A 20,826-nucleotide genomic window follows, 5' to 3' on the forward strand; every position below is an offset into this window, starting at 1 on the left:
GAAACGAAGTGCCATACAAAGCTGTACAGCACTTCCTTCGCCTCAGAAGTTACATTCATTCCCGTCTACATATTACGAAAAATATTTCATCAATAAGTTCCTCTTAACTATTATTTTGAGTATCAAGGAAATTATTTTGTCTCTGATCTTCATACACAGTAATAATGAAATTGTTTTTAGAGATTTAAAGAAACATTTAGATTCATGTAGTGATTCAGGTCATGGTGCTCTCAATAAATCACGCCATACACGTCTGTAACAACACATTCAGCCAGTGGCGGGTTAGCGTAGTGGCTAAAGCGCTAGGTTTGAAAACTTATAGAATGAGGTACGAATTCTGTCATTACAATCATTTTTTAATTTGATGTAAACAACGAGTTACTAGTTTAGATGGACAATGATGCTTTTACCGTTTACATTATTTGTAATTTTGTGTGTATACGCCTTCGAATGTTCTGTGGAGGAAATCAAGAACACTTAATATGCAATAGCTTCCGTATTATAAATACGCCTCAGTTTCAAGATGAACTCAGCCTTCATTATGTAATACTTCTGTATTTCTAGCAGTACCAAACCTACAGGTGCTAAACTTTGCTTCAACTAATGATTTCTACAGCTATACAAGCACAACTTGTGATACATCTTATGATAAGTACTTACCCAGTGCCGTCAGACGAAGAGGTATACCTACCCCAGACTTTGGGGACTTTGATTTAAAACTCTTCCTACTTGAACAATGAGCATTTCATTTTTGGGAAATCAGAGCACGTTGGTGCTTAATACGTATTAAGAGGAAATTAAAGTCCTTCACCTACAACAACATTAAAATAGCGGGCTGTGGATCTATTACAGACCAAATTTTGTTACATTTCGCTGGCAGGAAGGAAAAGAGCTGATCAATAAGAAAACAAATCTCCCAGCAGGAATGGAGGGACGAAATTAAACCTCTCGTGTTGCGAGGTTACAGTGATTACAGAATCAAGTGCTGGTGTATGATGTTGCACAACCCGAACCAGAATTGATGCAAGGCCTCAAATTATTAAATTCTGCAATGTATGTATTTAATACCTAAAAGAAAATTATTTACTCATTCTGTTAATGGTGTTAGGTGATACTACAGAACCTAATCACTTTTGGGGAATAATTATTTTTGTTTGCAGTTCTTATAAGACACAATAAGAAAAATTGCTACGACAGCTACTTAAAAGGAGGGCCCCGTAAATTATTTTCCCGATATTTATATCTGATGTTCACGCTGCAATCGGTAGCTAATTGGCCTTTACATTTGTTAATTCACGTCCCGGTCAAAGTGGTAGCAACCGGCACTAGCGCCAACGCCCGCCCTGCCACGTCTGTGTTGCGCAAGCTTGTCCTACGGTTACAAGCTGAGGAGACTTTTCGCGTTAGCAGGCGTCTTCTGCCTGTCACCAGTATAATAGAGAATTGGCAACATTGCAGCATACATTTAGCAGCAATGTCGCCTTCGAATTACTTCCTGGGCTGGTTTTAAGGTTCCCTTTTAAATTCACTCATTCACATCTTATCATTCTCATTAAATATCCTGAATATTTCTCCCTTAGAGGATGATATAGAAGCTATCAAATGAATAATTTTGATTCCAGGAAGCTCGTTTCAACAGAAACTACAGCTGGTTTCGCTATTTACGCCGCTGTTTAGCTGACAAATCTACGAATACGGCGACAAGGATGGAATGTTTGTTGCAGATAGCTGCTAGCGTAGGGGTAAAGAGTTTGGACATGAAATTGTAAACTGCGCTTTCTGTCGGTTTACATTCTCGTGGCTACAAATTTTTTCCTCCTCTGTAAAATAGAATCTCGAAGGCAGATCAACTATCAGTAAAGATATCGAATGAAAACCTCTCCGCCATTATATCGCTACCTCTATTCTCTAGTCCGTGGATGTGTAGACACAACGTTTTTCTGCTTCTGTCAATAATATTGACTTACCTGTGGCATGGAATGATTTTTTAACTTTCTCTTGCTAATTCGTAATGATTTGGGATAATTTGCCTTAAGAAGGCAGACATTTTTGTACCGTTGTCATGATAAGTTGTAATGAACTTTTAATACTATATTGCATACTGCAGATGGTCTTTCCGTAGTTTATTAAAGACGACACACAAAATTAAGGGAGATAATTAATCAGCAGCAATGTAACTCCCAATATGATTCACAACAGTCTGACCAAGTCATCTGTAAAGCAAACACTTGACATTTAGAATGATCCTTACATCACACAGTCATGAGATTAGAGTAATACTAGCATTAGAAACTAGCAGGTAATCAACCAGCTAAACGAGAGAGCAGGATTTTTTCACAGCTACTAGGCGCATCGTCGAACACAACAACACAATCAGGACGTTGCCAACTGTGAGTTGCAGTGGTCCGCTGGGTTGATCTTAGTTTGCTAATTGCAGGATATACGTTCGTTTCTCACTCGTGGGGTCCACTTTTTAACATTCACGAAGAGATTTAATTCACCTACGTTAAAGCCAAGTCGAGAATGTTAGGTCGCACAGTGGTTCAGAATCCGCATTAAACACAATATCCCTTCACTACCAAAAGCGTCAGAGCTTGTTTAAATGGCATCATAACAAAGGCGGCAGCCACCAACGGCACAAACTATGTCGCCAGTAAACTAGCACTAAAAAGTTTATTTAATTTAATTTACGAATGATTACTTCGTTCACAGTGTTCATATTTAATTTTTGGTCCTCGACTGGAATTCGAATTCAGATCTCTAGGAATGGAACGTATCTGGGTTGCAATCCTGTTCCAGCATAAACATATTCATAATTTCATTTTACGCCATAGCACGTGCACACTTACCTACCACCGAAAAGTAATTTGAATATTTGTCTGTTCATAAACAGTCAACAATAACGATAGGTAACGTTATTCCCAGTGAAGCATGCGAGCATCTAACTACTCGTGAGCAAGCTGTTGATACTTAACGTCTATTTATGGATGGGAAACAGGACATTACGCGCCCTGTTTGATTTCCGGGCAAGCAAAATAAATTGTACCCTCATATCATATTGATACAGCTCGCTGCTGGCAAATAAATTCGATTTCTAACATCTAATTTTACTTAGTTAAAAATCTGATAACGTGCTGGGTGGAAAATCTCGCCATAACATTTTAAATCATAGCATTCCAATTTTCAGCACATGCATACTTGGTTACTTATGGAGTATATTAAACGTCTTTCATGGTTAGTTAACAGGGCGTTAGTGGTTTTGATGTAGTAGAAATAATTTCATTTCGTGTCAAGTTCCGATGTGTTAACTAATACTGGTGAAAACCTTTATATTTCACGTCTCTTTACGGCTAGTCGGCATTGATGATCGTTGCCTTGATCAACTCCCAGGCTGGTGCGAAAGTGTATTTTAGTTAGTAGTCGTTACGTCTGCTGGGTTTATGTCCGGATCCAGAACTAAAAATTTCGTCATGTCATTTATAGTCCAAATCTGTGGCCAAATAGTTCTTCATGGATAATTGGTTCAGTGACGTTACTGATTATACTCCCTTAATACTGTTGTTTCTATAGAGCGTTTACCGCTGTTTATCGCTTTTTCTTTAACTAGTTCCTTTAACGACCAGTTTATGCAAAAACCTATCGTCACTGGGACATTTAGCAGGTGCGGAAAAACCTTATACAGAGGAAAACTACCTCGAACTGTGGTAGACCTTTATTAGTCCAGAGACTGTCTAAGAATATCTTGTTCATGCAAACATTTACTTTGTTTAAGGATTGTTACATTGTTTATGTCCCATAGTTAGTTGTTTCAGTTTGTAATGGGATGGTAACGCTTTTGAAAATCATTGTAACATGTACAAGCGTTAGGGACTAACCCATCTCTAATTACATGTTTCTCTAGTCTTTGCAGTATCATGGTGTGATGTTACATTGCACTGATTGTCTTAATGAACAGTGTTGTCTAGTGGTCTCTAGTGGTATCCATTTCGTAAGGTAGAACGACTGTACCACAAAACGATTAAAGGACTCGCTAGACAGCTACGTTATGTTGGTTGCATGCAAATCAGGCGGGTCACAGTTCAGGTCGCTCGGATACTTTTCCGCTTGATAGTACATTCCAGTGGTACCACCTTCACGCTGCAGGTCGGTTGAGCATTATTATATTCGAAAGTCCTATCTAGAGTGTCATGTATCATGATGAACATTATACAGATCATGCATTATACACATTTGTTTGATTATTAATCGATGTTTTACTTCAAAAAAAGGAAAGAAAGGTATCGCTATTATCACATTACTATCAGCTACATTAAAATAAATATCGCGTGGAATAAAAGCCACGACCAAGAGTTTAACATGGACGAGCGGTTTGGTACGGTACTGTCTTGACTGCATTTTTTAAAATTATTTTGCTGGCAATTACTCTACCCACGCTTCGTTTTTGCCTTAACGTACTTTTTCTGTATTTTTAATTTTTTTTAGCAGAATGCAGGTTAAACAAAATATCTTTACTCATCGAAGTATAAATACAACATAAAGGCCACCTTTCCGGAGAAACTGACTTTAGACACTACACTTACAATGTGTGCAAACGTCTTATAAGAAGGTTTGGGAAGGAAAGAATAGAAAAAGACCTGAAAACAAGCTAAGAGGTGTGACGCCATAGACGGAAGAGAGGTCAGAGGCGTGGTATGACTTGGAGGCATCCTCCGGCTTGGCAGATGGGGCAGGGGGGCGTGGTCGGCAGGGGTCAACATGCGATGCCCAGCCACGATGTCCCAGGCACCACTTCCTGTCAGAAGCGCAAGAAAGGAAGGCGGAAACGAAGGAGGGAGGGACAGCATAGGGGGGGGGGGCAATGGTTGGCTTTTTCTGGTATAGTGCATAAAAGAAAGGGATGCGTGTGGATGCGCCTACCTCGCTTTGGAGTACCTTATAGAAATGTAGCAAGCGGAGTGTCAGGCGTCAACCTGTGGAGGGAGGGGGGGTGGGGAGAATGTCATGACAGTGTGGCGCCATCCAGCTCAGCTGGGGTGACGTAAATATCGCCCGCCGAAGATACTCGATGTCATAGTGAGCAGACTGCCAGAAGTAAAGGAATAATTTATCGCTATCAGTTTACAGGTAAATGAGTGTTCATCCCTTGACCCATACAATCGCATAATTTTTGGTGACGGGGAATTGAGCATCCTCTGGATAGATAATAGTAAATGGGTGAATCGGGCCCTGCGGAACGCGCAGGTCGCGGGCAACGAATTCTCGACACAGTTTCCAGATGTCACTTTTTGTAGCACAAGTCAGGTGCTGGACATCGTCCACAAGGTGGAAAACTGTACAAAACGGAGTGTCCTACTGTCCTGTAGCGCGAAGACGTTGATTTGTGGCAAATTTTGCACTTGCAACATGGTACCATGTTCCCGGGACGCTGGAGGAAAGGAAACGCCAGTGGATATGATGCCAAATCGTGGGCCATCACGTCGATGGATGTTTCAGTTCGATGTTGTTGCCGTACGTGCAACAGAGTAGTGTGGCGTAGAAATTCTTGTTTCGACGAAAGCGCGTGCTTGCTAAATGAGTTTGTGCATAACTGAAGTCGACGATGAAATCACAAACGTGCACTATATAGTGCGTGATGTGGCCTACTGGCACTGGTGGATATACAGTCGTGAGTGTTAAGTACATCCATAAAACGTCGCGAAAGGCAGGTGCCTCTGTTCCACTGCTTGAACAGGGTGACCATGTACAAAGACGCCGCTCGGGGTCGCACATTAACAAGACCAGGGCCCCGCTTTTTGGGGGAAGGGTAAGTGTTTTCTAACGGACCTTACAGATGGTACCGCCGTAAAAACGGATCCGAACGTGGCCTGGACGCATCATTCAGTAGTTGTTGGCGGTGGGAGTACCCTGTGCTTCGTGGACCATCTTGGGTCCCACATTTTTACTGAGGTATTCGACACGTTGTAAAGAATCGAGTCTGTGGAGGAGATTTTGTCGCACTGTCCTGCGGATAATTTGGAGAATATTGTTCAAATGGCTCTGGGCACTATGGGACTTAACATCTGAGGTCATCAGTCCCTTAGACTTAGAACTATTTAAACCTAACTAACCTAAGGACATCACACACATCCATGCCCGAGGCAGGATTCGAACCTGCGACCGTAGCGGTCGCTCGGTTCCAGACTGTAGCGCCTAGAACCGCTCGGCCACAGCGGCCGGCAAATGGCTGCAAGAAAAATGTGAAGAATTAATAAAAAAATGACTGTCGGATGGACTGACGTAGCATACAGGAAAATCATAACAATCTTCGGTGACATTAAGAGCAAGATTGGTAACATTAAGAGTGCAACGGGAATTCCACTGTTAAATGCAGGGGAGACAATGGGTTGGTGGAAAGAATACATTGAAAGCCTCTATGAGGGGGAAGATTTGTCTGGTGTGATAGAGGAATAAACAGGAGTCGATTTAGAACAGATGGGGGATCCATTATTAGAATAACAATTTAAAAGAGCTTTGGAGGATTTCAGATGAAATAGGGCAGAAGGGATACATAACATTCCATCAAAATTTCTAAAATCATTTTGAGAAGTGGCAACAACGACTATTCACGTTGGTATGTAGAATGTATGAGTCTGGCGACATACAGTCAGGCCTTCGGACGATCAGTTCGGCTTTAGAAAAGGTAAAGGCACGAGAGAGGCAATTCTCACGTTGTGGTTTATAATGGAAGCAAGACTAAAGAAAAATCGAGACACGTTCACAGGATTTGTCGACCTGGAAAAAGCGTTCTACAATGTAAAATGGTGCAAGATGTTCCAAGTTCTCAGAAAAATAGGGGTAAGCTTTAGGGAGAGACGGTAATAAACAATATGTACAAGAGCCAAAAGGGAATAATAAAAGCGGACGATCAAAAACAAAGTAATCGGATTGAAAAGGGTGTAATACAGGATAGTAGGCTTTCGCCCCTACTGTTCAATTTGTCCATCGAAGAAGCAATGATGGAAATAAAAGAAAGGTTCAGGAAAGGAATCAAAATTCAAGATGAAAGGTTAGCAATGATACGATTCGCTGACGACATTGCTATCGTGAATGAAAGTGAAGAAGAATTACGTGATCTGCTGTATGGAATGAACAATCTAATTAGTACAGAATATGGAATGAGGGTAAAGCGAAGAGGGACAAAAGTAATGAGAAGTAGCAAGAATGAGAACAGCGAGAAACGTAACATCAGGATTGACGGTCACGAAGTAGATGAAGTTAAGGAATTCTAATACCTAGGCAGTGAAATAACCAATGACGGACTGAGCAAGGAGGACATCAAAAGCAGACTACCAATGGCAAAAAGGGCATTCCTGGCCAAGAGAAGTCTACTAGTATAAAACAAAAAAATGTTCAAATGTGTGTGAAATCTTATGGGACTTAACTGCTAAGGTCATCAGTCCCTAAGCTTACACACTACTTAAACTAAATTATCCTAAGGACGAACACACACACCCATGCCCGATGGAGGACTCGAACCTCCGCCGGGATCAACCGCACCGTCCATGACTGCAGCGCCCAAGACCGCTCGGCTAATCCCGCGCGGCTAGTATCAAACATAGGTCTTGATTTGAGGAAGAAATTTCTGAGAACGTACATCTGGAGTACAGCATTGTATGGTAGTGAAACATGGTGAGAAACTCGGAACAGAAGAGAATCGAAGCATTTAAGATGTGGTGCTGCAGACGGTTGTTCAAAGTTAGGTGGACTAATAAGGTAAGAAACGAGGAGGTTCTGCACTGAATTGGCGAGGAAAGGAATATGTGGAAAAAACTAACAGGGAGAAGCGACAGCATGATAGGATATCTGTTAAGACATGAAGGAATGATATCCATGGTACTAGAGGGAGCTGTAGGGTGTAAAAACTGTAGAGGAAGACAGAGATTGGAATACATGCAGCAAATAATTGAGGACGTAGGTTCCAAGTGCTACTCTGAGATGAAGCGGTTGCCACAGGAGATGAATTCGTGGCTGGCCGCATAAAACCAGTCAGAATACTGATGACCAAAAAAAAAATTGTTAATGGTCCCGCCAAACGACCACTGTTCTGAATCAGGAGCCGAATGATAGCAATAAAGGGAGTTGGAAAATGCATTCGGCCCATTATGGAGAACAGAAAACGATCACGCACCTTCTCGAATGTACAGTCAAAATCAATTGCAATCACAGTGGCGTGCAGTGTCCACGCCGCTGCCTGGGCAATCAAATCGCGACATGCCCCTGTGGCGGTCGGTATGTTAACCGAACCCTCTGGAGTTATCTCTTCTGCGGACAAAATACTAGGGAGTGACTTGCGGCAACGAGCCCAGGAATTGTGGAAAACGTTTATAGTCTGAGTTAAGCAGAGTTAGGGGACGGTAATGTGCTGTCGTCGCTCACGGTGTCCGTTTCTGGATGGGTATAATAATTCCCGTGACGAAGACTGGAGGTACTGCGTTATCCGTCTTCAGCAATTCATGAAACTCCGTCGTCCACCGTGACGCCATTAGCGCAAGGAAAGTGCGATGAAATTCTATCGGCAATTCGTCGACGCCAGTAACTTCATAGCACTTTTGTGGATAGCATCGTGGACGAACCTCGTCGCACGTAACCGGCTTCGTCAACTGTCTGGCTAGTGTGGCGTGTGGTAACAACCTCCTCAGCACGGAATGTTAGTAGGCTTCTTCCGGTGCACTGTGTGGTAGTGGTCTAAAAAGACACTGACGATTTCGGCGTGGTAAGTGACGTACTTGGTGCGTCAGGTGTAAATCTCAGTGATGAGTCGTTTTTTCCCAACATAGACAATACAATGGATGGTGGAGTGTTCCTGTGCCGCAGAATCTAGATGTCTGGTTCTCAGCAGTCTCTCTCCCCCCCCCCCCCCCCCCCCCCCCCCCCCCTCTCTGCAGTCTACTGTGTGTCAGTGTTAGCTTCACGATTAGTGTCTTAATCCATCTGGGTGGGTGGCTGGGCGTCCAGGCAGCGGAGACTGGCGTAGAAATAGTCGGTAGTGTGTCGGTGCCACGCACCTGATTCCTTCCTTTACTGAATCAAGGTTTTGCACATTCCAGCCACCAGGTCAAGGTTGTGAAGTGCTGTGGAAAGTGGCGTTCACAGGTGACTCATGTCTCTGTAACACGTTGAAGACATTGGGGGTCGTGGATGTGGGAGGCGTTTAACTTCCACTGAGCACGACTGCTCCAGACCACTTGTTGCAGGAGGAGAATGTTGCAGATGTAGGCATAGTTGTCTGAAAAGGCCAAGGGCGGAAGTTCTGCACCTCGGAGAGCAGATGTGGGAGGCCGAGATACCTAAATCTTGTCAAGACGGCTCACGGAGTGACTCGTCTGGTAAGTATGTCCAGGTGCGTCACAGTGCCGAGCTTCCCACGTATCGCGGGGCAACAGATCACAGACAACAAGGCGCAATTCTTGACAGGTATTTAATGGGTCATTTGATCCTTAGGGTACAGGACACAATTAAACTCATTTCCAAGCGAGTAATAGTCACAACGCCCAAGAAATAAAGGGGCAATTTCTTCTGAGTAGAAGCGTGCTCTGTCGTGTCTGCGGGTGGAGCCTGACGGAGAGTAAATGTTGGTAATACGTGTCCCCATGACGGTGATCGCCATGCCTCTGTCGGACGGAAGGTATGTGACATCAGCTACTGGGATGGCCTCAGGGGCATAGATGGCCACGCCACTTCCTAAGTGGTCACCAGGGGAGGAATTAGTGTTATAGCCCGTGACGTCGGGAAGTGTGGTCAGTTGTAGTTCCTGGAATAGTGCGATGTCGGCATCCGATGACCATACCATCTCTCACTGAAGTTTGATTTTAACTCGGGAGCGGGGGGGGGGGGGGGGGGGGTTGAAGGTTGAAGAGAGGCGAGACACTGACGAGCGGTGCCATACACCATCTGATGGTGTAACTAGGTCTCCAACAGGGGTAACTACGCCTCGGCGTGTGGTTCGCGTCATCGTCGACGTCGTCATTCCATGCCGTCGAGGGTGCTGTCGTTGTGGCGTTCCACCTCGTCCGTGGCAGCGGAGGACGCCTCCGTGGCGATAAAAACGGCAGAGTTGAGGTGCACCTGGGCGAGACGGCGAAGTAGGTACCGACGCAGAGAGATTCGGCGTGACGCTGTTGTCATTCCTGTCGTCGTTCAGGTTCTCGGAGGCCTGGTCGGGCCTGCTGGCCTCTGGAGCCTGAGGGAGAGGTGTGTTTCCTTATTCTGAGACTGGACGACGCCTTCTACACGCGGTTTAGGCGAATACTGTTTGCGTGTCGCCGGCCGCTGTGGCCGAGCGGTTCTAGGCGCTTCAGTCAGGAACCGCACTGCTGCTACGGTTGCAGGTTCGAATCCTGCCTTGGGCATGGATGACCTTAGGTTGTTTGGTTTAATTAGTTCTATGTCTAGGGGACTGATGACCTCAGATTTTAAGTCCCATAGTGATTAGAGCCATTTGAGCCATTTTGTTTGCGTGTCCGAACCTCGGTGTCGGAAGACGGGAAGGAGTCACAGCGATCCGAGAAGAAGGCCGTCGCAGAGACGATAAACGACATGACGTCCAGATGATCGGCCGGGAGGGGATCGGCAGGCATCGCTGTTGATAGTGGAGCTGGAGTCGCGTCAGGTTATGAACGCGACGCGTCGACCCAGGCGTTATCCGGCAGCTCGGAGGGACACGGTTAGACTGATGACGGATGGTAAGAGGAGGAGGAGAAGAGACCGCCGATGGGTAGGTGATGGTGAAACTTCGTCTGAGTTGGAGGAGCCACTGAAGCGGGCGGCAACTGACTGTAGACACTCAGGCCTAAGGTTGCCTATTTTAGCCGCACCCGGAACAAGTCTTGGGTTGGCCGTTGTTTATAATGAACGCGCGACATCCGCTGATTTGTGGATAAAAAGTCACGTAGCAACGGAGATGGATGGTGTCTGTCGCACACCGTTAAGAACGAGGTTCGTGTGAAACTGCGGCCAGCGTTGAGTTGTGTGAATATGTACAACGCCATAGGGTGGAAGGCCGCGGTAATGTCTGCCAACGAGAGCTCGAATTGTAGTTCGATAACTTGTATGGTGCTCATGCCCAAGCCTGCGAGGTCGACTTTGCCGTCAGCGTGGCAAAAGAGTAGTCCATGTTTAGTGCCACGATGTATTCGCTCGCACGCTGCGTCATTGACTACTTTGACGTACACCGTACTGCTTAAGATGGGCAATTGGATGCCCAAAATGTCTCGATCTGGGATCTTATCTAGGTCACGTATGAAGCGTTCCACTGCCAAAGCTTTTGGTCGAAGATGGTCATTGCAGAAGATGAATCGCAGTGTGAATTTTCGAAAACGGTTGGACATGGTTCTAGGCACTCGTAAGTGACACTGAAGTCACGGCCGCTGAAAGTGAACTATAGCGAGCGTGCGCCCCGAAGGCGAAACGCACAACACGTTCGCACTGCTCGACCGCCGACCTCGCTCTGCTATACACATTGAATGACGGATGTCCAAGGTACACTATGAAAACACGAAAACGTTAATAACTCGATCATTACTAACGTTGGATCGCATATCATATTAATGAAAATGTTTATATTTAGACCATCTTTGGATTATAGCACTGGAAGTTCTGTTTTGCGTCGTCATCTTCGACGTCGATTTTTTTTTCAAAAACTAGGGTGTGTCCAACAAAAACCAGAAACAACTGTCTCTTTGTTTTCAGCTTAGAACGTACTTGCAAAACTTGATCAAAATCGGTGACCTACATGTCAGACCGTCCCTTCATGAGTCATTATTAGCATCATGTCCACTGGGGGTAACTAATTTGTTATACAGTGTGTTTATTTTACTGTCAGGCCTGAATTCCCTTATTTCCCTGTTACGATGAACACTTCCAAGAAGTCAACTCTACAGCAATTTTTCCATGACGAATGCCTCGCGATGATCACTGTCGAAGAAGATAAATAGAACTAGAACAATGCGCTTTGTATAATCATCACAAGTGTTGTTTTTATGATTAACAGAAGTTGATGCAGTTGAGCCGCGCTGCAAAAAGAACTTGTCTGCTATGGTCGCTGCAGAACATGCTATTGCAGATCTATTGCTTGTAACTTTTATAGGCACAGAGAATCGTAGAACGTAAGTGGAGATGCACTACTTATATGTAGACTCTAATCTACGACCAAGAATTTTTGTGTATATGTTAAGAACAGAGAGCAGCTGGGGGGGTCATTGAATTTTCTATGTCACGGAAGATATTCGAAGCCATGTACAGAGAGACAGGAGCTAGCATTCACCTATACAACATCATCGGTGTATATTAAATGCAATTCGCTTTGAGAGCGTCTCTTTCATCAGCTCATGTCGTGCCGTCGCATGGAAACTCACCTCCAGAAGTGTCATTTAGTCTTATGTATTATGCGACTTTTTCCAAAAGATACCTGCTTTCATTTGGTAAAACAAAACTCACTAATACTATCAGGCAGCCATCAACAGAACACGAAAAAGGCGTCTGAGTTACTTTCCAGAGCTCTTTTTCGAGCATCGAAGCGCGACAACAAATGCGGCTGTTTTGTGACTATCGCTGTTACTGTGTGAACAGTACAACCCTATTGAGCCAGTGTCCTGTAGCCTCCTGTTACATGCGGCAACTTACGGAGTACAGAATGAAATAAGGAATATTACAATAGTGTCCGATCAAATTATAAAAAAAATTTCAGGGATGAGTACTGTGGATCTCGCTACCAGCACACAAACTTGATTTCTGGGTTCTTTTCCTATAGACTTTATACATTCATGTTGATCCTTGCACTGTATTTATCTAAACCTTTTTCCGAAATAGCCTGGAAGAAAGTCTTAACCAACGGACGCAGAATACTGTCCGATAATGCAAAAAATTCTATTGGATATTTCGGACTTATCAACGAAGTTGTGAGATTCGCCTCTGTAGTGGCGGTTTCACAGGGAGTCAGCCGGGCTTCGAGGTCTGGCAGCGTTGTAGCAGCACGGGGGTAACCCAAGCACTGCACCGATCACGACGGCCGCGGGATCAATGTAGAGCCTTTTCCGTGGCGACAGAGGTCATCAAACTGGAAAGTTTGACCTTTTTTAATTTTATGCAGATATGTACTTTTTAATACCAGAAAAAGCAGGCATTAAGAGGATGAAATCAACAGATATTGCCATCATTGCCACGTCTTCCAAAGATGGTTCAGCGGAAGGTAGGACTGAAAAATGGGAGATTAGAGTTTAATTTGTTCCGAGGGGCCGTATGATGGCAGAGCATCAAGGATTGTAATTTATTATGAAACAATTTTATTTTCACTCACTATTGTAAACAACGTGCTCAAGTGTTGCCGATCGGAAGTTGTGCCTCCGGTTATGGAAGAGTACTGGACACAATGTTCCCAGACGGATCACGAGCCGTAACAAGTCTAGGTATTTAAAGATGACTTAACCATCGATACCGTTAATAAGTCTTTTGCGATTGTGGTGAGTTTAATTTGTTCCGAGGGGCCGTATGATGGCAGAGCATCAAGGATTGTAATTTATTATGAAACGATTTTATTTTCACTCACTATTGTAAACAACGTGCTCAAGTGTTGCCGATCGGAAGTTGTGCCTCCGGTTATGGAAGAGTACCGGACACAATGTTCCCAGACGGATCACGAGCCGTAACAAGTCTAAGTATTTAAAGATGACTTAACCATCGATACCGTTAATAAGTCTTTTGCGATTGTGGTGAGTTTAATTTGTTCCGAGGGGCCGTATGATGGCAGAGCATCAAGGATTGTAATTTATTATGAAACAATTTTATTTTCACTCACTATTGTAAACAACGTGCTCAAGTGTTGCCGATCGGAAGTTGTGCCTCCGGTTATGGAAGAGTACTGGACACAATGTTCCCAGACGGATCACGAGCCGTAACAAGTCTAGGTATTTAAAGATGACTTAACCATCGATACCGTTAATAAGTCTTTTGCGATTGTGGCTGAAAACGAAATTTATTAAAGTTGAAAAGCTACGAAGTCGTTAGAGACTGTCGGACTGGGGAAGGAGGGGTAAAGAAATCGACCGTATTCTTTCCAAAAAGAACCATTTGGGAATTTCTTAAGTTGGGGGAACGAATGAAAAGTTGAATGTAAATGGCACAACAGTGATTTTAACCGGCATCCTTCCGAGTCTACCATCTTAACCAGTGCGTGATCTTGCTCGTTGTTGTTACACTGTAAATACTGTCGTCAAACAGAGTGCGCGGTCCTCGCAACACGAATCATATTCATTTTTAGATAGTGTTTACATATATGCAAATGTGTTGTCTGTGACATTACTTTCTTCTGTCGGCTAGAAGATGGCACAGAGATGGAATTTCCACCCAGTGTTTAAGAATGGGACAATCAGGCATCACTGTAGATGAAGTGAGGTAGGAAATCGCTGACCCTAAATTCAGGATTATTGAGATTCTTGGGAGAGCAGGCGATAACAAAACTATTTCGGCAGCTGTACGTGACATATGAGAAAAGCGAAATACCCACATACTTCAACAGGAAGGATTCAAATTCCAGAAAAGGTAGGCGCTGCCAAGAGTGAGTAGTTTAGCCGGCCATCCCGCTGACAGTCTTCCTTTCCTACATTCGAGCTCTCTGTTGTCGCACACGGCGGCTGGTCTTGCACATCAGGTCATGGCGTGATGATCTGTTCGACTGTCTGCAACTCGTCACCTCGGAGTAACTGAGCAATTAGCTTCCGTCACATAATCGACGGCGTATTGTAGCCGCAGAAGACGTTTTCCCCTACTCTATTCTAATATCCTGCACAGGACTCACTCTAATGTTCGCAACAAACGCTATGTTTATTTATGAAAAGGTGCAACGGAGACTTTGTAATTATACGCGCAGAGCTGCTTCGCACAGCTGGTATTCACGGGAACACGCGCCTCGCCTTGTTTCTCTCTTTCAGTTGGCCGGCGGTGCCTCCGCGGCGAGACGAGCCGTCGCATCTATCACACACTTTACGCATAGAAACAAGCGGACTGGGCGCGCGTCTTTGTATGTCAGCTGCATTCATACACAGGCGGTTGCAGCAGCGGCCGAGCCGTGCCAAGTAGCAGCACGTGTCCGGAATGGCCAGTTCATCAGGCCTAATATACGTACGACAAGCGACCTGCCGACGCTGGGGCAGGCGGCCGTGCGCTGCCTGCGCTGATCAGCTGCAGGGGAGGTCTGCCGCTCAAGCGCAGCCGGCACACATACCGTCTCGCTGATTGCCGCACTCTATTTTCGTACACTGTGCGCCGTAGCTGTAAGAACGTCGCTCACAGTGTGTACGTCTGACACGTCCACATAGACACAACCAGCGTCTTCAGTTACGTCCTCTCCTGTAAGTTGTTGTTGTTGTGGTCTTCAGTCCACGGGCTGGTTTGATACAGCTCTCCATGCTACTCTATCCTGTGCAAGCTTCATCTCCCAGTACCTACTGCGACCTACAACCTTCTGAATCTGCTTTGTGTATTACCCTCCAAGCTGCCCTCCAATACTAAATTGGTGATCCCTTGATGCCTCAGAATATGTTCTAACCAACCGACCCCTTCTTCTAGTCTAATCTTGTCACAACTTTCTCTTCTCCTCAGTTCTGTTCAATACTTCCGCATTAGTAATGTGATCTACCCATCTAATCTTCAGCAGTCTTCGGTAGCACCACATTTCGAAAGCTTCTATTCTCTTCTTGTCTAAACTATTTATTGTCCACGTTTCACTTCCAACGTGGCTAAACTCCATACCAATATTTCAGAAACGACTTCCTAACAAAACTATACTCGATGTTAACAAATTTCTCTTCTTCAGAAACTCTCTCCTTTCCATTGGCAATCTACATTTTATATCCTCTCTACTTCGACCATCATCTGTAATTTTGCTCCCCAAATAGCAAAACTCCTTTACTACTTTAAGTGTCTCATTTCCTAATCTAATTCCCTCAGCATCACCCGACTTAATTCGACTACATTCCATTATCATCGTTTTGCTTTTGTTGATGTTCATGTTATATCCTCCTTTCAAGACACTGTCCACTTCGTTCAGCTGCTCTTCCAAGTCCTTTGCTGTCTCTGACAGAATTACAGTGTCTTCGGCGAACCTCAAAGATTTTATTTCTTCTTGATGGATTTTAATTCCTACTCCGAAGTTTCCTTTTGTTTCCTTTACTGTTTGTTAAATATACAGATTGAATATCATTGAGGATAGGCTAAAACCCTGTCTCACTCCTTTCCCAACCACTGTTTCCTTTTCATGTCCCTCGACTCTTATAACTGCCATCTGGTTTCTGTACAAATTGTAATTAGCATTTCCCTCCCTGTATTTTACCCCTTCCACCTTCAGAATTTGAAAGAGAGTATTCCAGTCAACATTGTCAAAAGCTTTCTCTAAGTCTACAAATGCTAGAAACGTGGATTTGCCTTTCCTTAATCTATTTTGTAAGGTAATCCGTAGGGTCAGTATTGCCTCACGTGTTCCAATATTTCTACGGAATCCAAACTGATCTTCCCCGAGGTCGGCTTCTACCAGTTGTTCCATTCGTCTGTAAAGAATTCGCGTTAGTATTTTGCAGCCGTGACTTATTAAACTGATAGTTCGGGAACTTTCACATCTGTCAACACTTGCTTTCTTTGATATTGGAATTATTATATTCTTCTTGAAGTCTGACGGTATTTCGCCTGTCTGATACATCTTGCTCACCAGATGGTGGAGTTTTGTCAGGGCTGGCTCTTCCAAGGCTATCAGTAGTTCTAATGGAATGTTGTCCACTCCCGTGGCCTTGCTTCGACTTAGGTCTTTCAGTCCTCTTTCAAACTCTTCACGCAGTATCGTACGTCCCATTTCATCTTCATCTACATCCCCTTCCATTTCCATAATATTGTCCTCAAGTACATCGCCCTTGAACAGACCCCTCTATATATTCCTTCCACCTTTCTGCTTTCCCTTCTTTGCTTAGAACTGGGTTTCCATCTGAGTTCTTGATATTCATGCAAGTGGTTCTCTTTTCTCCAAAGGTCTCTTTAGGCAGTATTTATCTTACCCCTATATATGCCTCTACATCCTGACATTTGTCCTCTAGCCATCCCTGTTTAGCCATTTTGCACTTCCTGCCGATTTCATTTTTGAGACGTTTGTATTCCTTTTTGCGTCCCTCATTGATTGCATTTTTGTATTTTCTCCTGTCATTAATTAAACTTAATACCTCTTCGTTTACCCAAGGATTTCTATTAGGTCTCGTTTTTTTACCTACTTGATCCTCTGTTGCCTTCACTATTTCATCTCTCAAAGCTACCCATTCTTCTTCTACTGTATTTCTTTCTCCCATTCTTGCCAATCGTTCCCTAATGCTCTCCCTGAAACTCTCGACAACCTCTGGTTCTGTCAGTTTATCCAAGTCCTACCTCCTTAAATTCCCACCTTTTTGCAGTTTCTTCAGTTTCAATCTACAATTCATACCAATAGAGTGTGGTCAGAGTCCACATCTGCCCCAGGAAATGTCTTACAATTTAAAACCTGGTTCCCAAATCTCTGTCTTATCAGTATATAATCTATTTGAAACCTTCGTGGACATCAAACAATATTATTATAAAAAATAAAATCGTCAAATCGTTGTAATTGGCAGTCAATAAAGGAAAATAAACGTAGTTGAAGGAACGGATGCTTGACTTTCTAGAACTGTTGCGTCTAACAAAGGGTGCAATTAATGACGCTTGATAACAACGTAAGCTACGAGTATTTCAGTGCTGCACAAGACCTATGCCATCACAGCGCAGATATCCAGAGGAAATTTTTCCGAGTCTGTCTACTGTAGTTGAGCACTGCTGACGGACATTCGAGTCTATAGAGCAGGGCGAGGAGGAGAATACTACAGAGTCCAGATGAGCAGAGCGTTGTCATAATCAAAGTGCAGCGGTAGTGACGGTGAGGCGACAGTGGCATGGCGCTGATGGTTAATGTAGCTGCCCGAAGAGAAACTGACTTCCGCCTGCTCTGAGACCTGATATGGACGTTTACGTGGTTCCGCAGACGATCAACGTGTGTGGCCAGAGGTTACATGGGGTAGTTAATCGATGTTTGTGACGCAACCTCAAAAGCCAAGATGTGCATGGTCTAGACCATCGGCAAGTGCCAAAGATATAACACACGCCACAAAACTCAGGCACTGTCTTCAGCATGTATCTGGGTCTGCTGTTACCACACTATTTTGTCTCATGGCAGTCTGTGTTTCTTATGGCAAGTATATTTCCTTTTCTCTTCTGTAAGTCGTCCGTCTTCTGATTCATTTGACGCAGCCCATCACGAATACCTCTACTCTGGAAGTTATTCCCTGATGTCTTAACAGATTTCCTATCATCCTTTCCCTTCTTCTCGTCAGTGTTTTACAGATACTCCTTTCGTCGCCGATTTTGTGGAGCACCTCACTATTTCTTATCTTACCAGAGCCACTAATTTTCAAAATTCTTCTATAGCACCAAATCTTAAATACTTCAGTTCTCTTTTGTTCCGGTTTTCCCGCAGACCATGTTTCACTACGATACAATGCTGTTATTCAAACGCACATTTTCAGAAATTTCTTTCTCAAATTAAAGTCCATATTTGATACTATTAGATTTCTCTTGTCCAGGAGTGCCCTTGTTGCTGGCGGTAATCTGCGTTTTGTACTTTCCTTGGGATGTTTTGCTGTCTCGGTAGTACAATTCCTTAACTACATCTACTTCGTGATCACAAATCCTGATGTTAAGTCTCTCGCTGTTCTCATTTCTGTTACTTCTCATCAGCTAATCTTATCATTGATGTTCTTTCACTTTGAATTTTAATTCCACTCTTGTACCTTTCTTTTATTTCTGTCATTGCTTCTTGATGTATAGACTGAACAATAGGGTTGGAAGACTACATATCTGTCTTACGACCTTTTTAATTGGAACATTTCATTCTTGGTCTCCCACTAATATTGTATCCTCATGGTTCTTGTATACATTATATACTACTTTCCTTTCCCTATAGCCGGCCGGAGTGGCCGTGCGGTTCTAGGCGCTACAGTCTGGAACCGAGCGACCGCTACGGTCGTAGGTTCGAATCCTGCCTCGAGCATGGATGTGTGTGATGTCCTTAGGTTAGTTAGGTTTAAGTAGTTCTAAGTTCTAGGGGACTGATGACCACAGGTGTTAAGTCCCATAGTCCTTAGAGCCATTTGAACCATTTAGCCATTTGAACCTTTCCCTATAGCTTACCCCTACTTTTCTCAGAATTTCAGACTTCTTGAGTCATTCTGCTCCGTCGAGCGCTTTCTGAAGGTCGACAGGTCCTATGAACATGTCTTGAGTTTTCTTTAGTCTCGCTTCCGTCATCAACCGCAACGTCAGATCTGTCTCCCTGGCGTCTTTACCTTTCCTAAGGCCAGAATGATCGTCATCTAATAGATTCTCAGCTTTTCTTTTCATTCTTCTGTATAATTTGCTGTCAGCATCTTGAATGATTGAGCTGTTAAGCTGTCTGTGCGATAATTCTCACATTTGTCGACTCTTGCTGTATTCAGAATTGTGTGGATGATGTTTTTCTGAGAGTCAGATGTTCTATCGCCAGTTTACACACCAACGCAAATAGTCGTTTTGTTTCACGATCACCGGGCAGTGTCAGACAATATTCAGATATAATCAGTACTTGTGTGGTGGCTTATGAACAGCATTACAAGTGGACTTGCAAGAGATGATTACATTTCAAGTACATCTCTATTGACTAGGATAATATTTAAAACTGAATTCAGTGGCTCTACCTAAATACGGATTCTCCATTATCTGACAACCGGCTAGTTTTCAGATAGATTATCATGTATTTTCCTCTATTTCAGTTATAGATATTAAAGATGATGTGTCCGTATATCCTGACAATATTTTAATGCGAAGACCAATGTTTTCGAGGGCTATATCTGTGACTATGAAAAATAGTCAAAGCGGCCAATACCCTCCGGTATCAGTAACAAATATATGTATTAATTATATGCAATGCGCTTCAGATCCCTTATTCGCAAGGGATAATTTTGGATTTCAGCTAGTCAGAACACCTCCCAGAAACACAACGCTGAAGTTCAATTTTCACTGTCTTTGTAGCCTAATTATCATCTCGGTAGCAGAGGTAACTAATGCAAGCTCGTGTGATGGCGCTTTATTCGAACGTACGCCGATTCGAATCTTGGTGGGAGATAATTTTCACTTCCAGTATTTGGACGGCAGTGGGAGGAGAGGTATTGGCGTAAAGTTCCGGTCTTTGAGCCAATGTTGTGGATAAAATTCTTAATCTCTCTTCAGTGTCTTATGACACTTCAGAAGACACTAAAAAAGAAATATGGACTGACACTGTTGATGGTGACACACCCGCCAGCGTAGCCGAGAGCGCTAATGCGCTGCTTCCTGGACTCGGGTAGGCGCACCGGCCCCAGATCGAATCCGCACGGCGGATTAACTACGAGGGCCGGTCTGCTGGCCAGCCTGGATATGGTTTTTAGGCGGTTTTCCACATCCCGCTAGGTGAATACCGGGCTGGTCCCCAAGTTCCGCCTCAGTTACACGACTCACTGACATTTGAAAACGTTCGCAATAGTTCATGACTTACACTAGATGCAGACAGCTGGGGCCCATGAAAGATTGAAAGAAAGAAACTGTTGATGGTGATCCGCCCGTCAGATGGTGACGATAGGCTTGCTGGCTCCCCAAGGTGCTATTAGAGAGACGTACGCATATGCTGGTACCGAGTTTCACACCAGCACTTATCGCAGCAGCCCACCAGACACAGAT

General features: G+C 43.9%; 1 protein-coding gene across 1 annotated transcript in view; it reads right to left on the reverse strand.

Annotated features, from left to right (window-relative positions):
- The window catches only part of LOC124789857, an 858,265-nt gene that overhangs the window by 18,574 nt on the left and 818,865 nt on the right, over nt 1-20,826 (reverse strand). The gene's annotated exons all lie outside the window — the stretch shown is intronic.

The sequence above is a fragment of the Schistocerca piceifrons genome, chromosome 3 (assembly GCF_021461385.2).
Source record: "Schistocerca piceifrons isolate TAMUIC-IGC-003096 chromosome 3, iqSchPice1.1, whole genome shotgun sequence".
In the NCBI taxonomy this organism is placed as follows: Eukaryota; Metazoa; Arthropoda; class Insecta; order Orthoptera; family Acrididae; genus Schistocerca; species Schistocerca piceifrons.